The sequence below is a fragment of the Lolium rigidum genome, chromosome 2 (genome assembly GCF_022539505.1).
Source record: "Lolium rigidum isolate FL_2022 chromosome 2, APGP_CSIRO_Lrig_0.1, whole genome shotgun sequence".
NCBI lineage: Eukaryota > Viridiplantae > Streptophyta > Magnoliopsida > Poales > Poaceae > Lolium > Lolium rigidum.
Window position 1 is genome coordinate 104,352,687 of NC_061509.1, and position 3,419 is coordinate 104,356,105.

Below are 3,419 nucleotides of genomic sequence, written 5' to 3' on the forward strand. Positions count from 1 at the left end.
TAATAAATCTAGCCGCGCAAATGCGCGGGTCACCAAGCTAGTTATATAGAAAAATCACAAACTAAAAAAGCAAGATCATTATGTTACTTGCATCTATGTTGGGAAATAATCTGAAGTTACCGTCGGCACCTCGCCGAGACTTGGAGGACTCATTTTTTTGTATCAGTATAGTATGGTCTGAGTTGTACTAGTTACAAGGCCAGGTGTTTTTAAGAGGGCCGATATTATAGCACACATGAAATGGATAGAGAAGAGGAGCATGCATCTTGAAGTTTGTTATTCTTCAGTTCCAAAGTACACCTTGTAGTATTAGCTTTTGAGCAACAACTACTACTATATTAATTAGTACTTATTAAATGTGATATACTAGTAGTAGTAAAATTTATGCCATTACATTTGTATTATACAATAATTGCTTGCCATTATGATTTTGTATCACAATTTGGTTTATTAATAGTGTAATTATTGGTCAAAGGCTTAACTTGTCCTAATGGAATATAATATGCCGCGTATTCTGGACCGGAGATGTACAATGTTTCACATTTGTTAGATATAATAAATCTGTATGAACTTTATCACCGCTTTATGCAAGAAGTCCGTATGCAAAGATGGTACTACTCCGGAAGTATGCAAGTATAGTGTACTCCCTCTCATGGGCGATTAACATTTCCTTTTCCCTATCAAACAAATATCCATTCGTTGGGCTTGAATACTTGAACTCATTACTAGCACTTTTTCTACATGAATGCACCTGTATGTTCTGTAACATTCCTCTTGCCCAGACATAAGACGCTGGTAATACAATAGACTGCTACTGTATTAGTACCATTTAACAAAACAGCGGCAAGAATTATGGGCGTCCAGTGGAGAAAGGCAAGATAATTAAACGACAAAGTGCACATCTATCAGCTATTGCATGTCTTTTTGTGTTTGTCTTACATAAATCAGTTGTTATAAAGTGCTTATCTAGCTCTACTTGCATGTCTGTTTATGCATGTCTTGTTATAAGCAATTCATAAAAGTTCACATCTAGCTTCACTTGTGTGTCTTCTTGTGTATGTCTCACACTCAATCAAGATAGTTGGACCACAACTGAAGGGTTCTAATCAATGCACTAAAGCGGGAGTAGTAATCTTAAGGAATCTAAAGCTCTGGAGGAGAATTGAATTGGCTAGTGTTGCCTAGATTTTCACCTGACATATCACATTGTAGCCTTAACGCTTTGCAGTGCACTGGATTGAATGTGTACCTGCATTTTGCTGTGTTGAAAGTGATAAACAGTAAACTTGACAAAAGAAAAAGACAAGAACATCTGTTAGTTGAGAACTTGAGATGTGCGACATAAAAGGGATGCCGAATCACATTGTTTGTCTCTCATCACCCGTAATATGATGTCGCCTTCTGTTATATATTAATTATTTTAGGAATTCAAATTCGTACATCATATGCAAGGCGTGCCTAGTGCCGAAATCTCCCATACATTGTTAGATCTTGGAAAGAGAACTTCGAGAGAGTATTTCCCTTGCTGTGTTTATGCAAAGAGATTGATTTAAACCCATAACCTCTAGGACACAATTGACATATACAGAAGTCCATTAAAATATCATGCATTCTAAAGAAGGATATTTGGAGTTTTCTTGACATCCAACTCCCACTTTATTCGTTTCAAATAAAAGTTGCGTCATCCAGGAGCAGGGGAATAAGAAACTCTGGGGGATGGCGGAGAGACTTTCTGGAGCGATGTGTCTGACTGCGCGCCGCGCCTGGCGCGCCGGCGGTGAGGGCGAGGCTCCCCGGGGAGCTGGGTGCTCGCCGGCCTCGCGCCGTCGATCCGTGCTTCGCCGCGCCGGAAAACGGATCTGGGGAGATCTGGACCGGCCGGACCGGAGAAATCGCTTCGCGGCGCTCGCCGGGGAGTGCGATGCTGAGGATGCATCTGCCAGCGACGGTGGAGTGTCTGACGCAGCGGATCCAGGGGTGATCTCGTTTGGTGACTTCCTCTCCCAGGTGCAGATCTCGCTGGTCGACCCGCAAATCAGGGAGACTTCGGGTCCATCGGCGCTTCTTCAACCTTCGTCGACGGCGGATGCGCTTCCTCGGCAGGGGTCGTTCCTGCTGTGCTCGTCGGACTTCCCGGTGCTGCCAGGGGGCGGACCCACGGCAGCGAGCGTCGGGAGTGGAGGGGGCCTCCCTCCGTTCATCTGGATCGGAGAGGTTCCGGTGGCCCTGGCGGCGAGCGGGGCGCCGCCGTCGAGGGAGGAGACGCGTCTCCAACTAGGGTTTCCTCCCTCGCTGGTGGAGGTGGGCCCTGAGGGGACGATGGGCCAGGCCTTGGTTGGGCCTGGAGGCTGTTCGGGTGCGGACGGCCCACAAGGAGTTGGGCCTTTTGCGAATGTTTCTCATCCCGTCCCCGATGCGCGACAGGTGTCCCAAGGGCAAATGTCGACGGCTCTAATTGATCCGCATGTTCTAGTGTTCACTTCTTCCAGTTCTACCCCTGCGCCGCCGGTACTTATGTGGTTCTGGGTTCCAGTTGGAACCCTAGATCCATTCTCCGGTTTCCCAGCCAGTTCTCGTGACATCTCTCGCTTCCATCGCTCGGCCAAATCTCTCAAGGCCTTCCCCAACCCCGGCCCCGGTGATCCCTCCTTCGTGGTGATGGAGCGTAACTAGCGTGGTGGTAACCCGGGCAAGCGCCCCTACGAAGAGGTCTCTGGCGGCGGGGTGCGGCGGCGGGATCAGGATCTCCGCCAAAGGTTGGACAGGGAGCAAGAGACGCAACGCCGCCAGCAGCGCGCTTGGGACGAATCGTCGTCATGGCACAGGGAAGAGGAGCGGTTTGACCGTGACTACCAGCTACCCCCTCCCCCTCCTCTGAACTCGCGTGGGCGCGATGCGGGAAGGGGAGCGGGTCCTCGCCGCAACAGGCCTCCTCGTGTCCCGCAGGGGTCGGAGCAGCCTGGAGCCCTGTCTGGCGGCTCAGAGATGGTGGCGGGCGAATCGTCGGGGGGCGACGCCGCGCGCATCATCTGCTACAAGTGCGGCCAACCGGGCCATATGCAGGTGGACTGCACCGCTAATCCATTCTGCGTGAACTGCAAGAAAGAAGGCCAGCTCTCTGCCATGTGCTCTATTTTCTCTAAGCTGCAAGAGCCGTTCTGGGCTGGTTTCGATGGGGATGGCCGAGGCTTTTTCTGTTGCGAAGTTGCTGAGGAAGAGTTAAAGAAGCCTGCGGCGAACTCGGCCATTGTTTGCATTGAGGCAGGGGACCTCTCAGCGGAACAGGTGGAAGCAGAATTCAATGATCTGGTTGAAGATGATTGGGAATGGCAAGTCCAAAAAATCTCGTCTACCGATTTCTCCTTGACCTTTCCATCAAAAGAGAGTCTGCGTATGGCTATCCGCTGGGGCGGCATCAA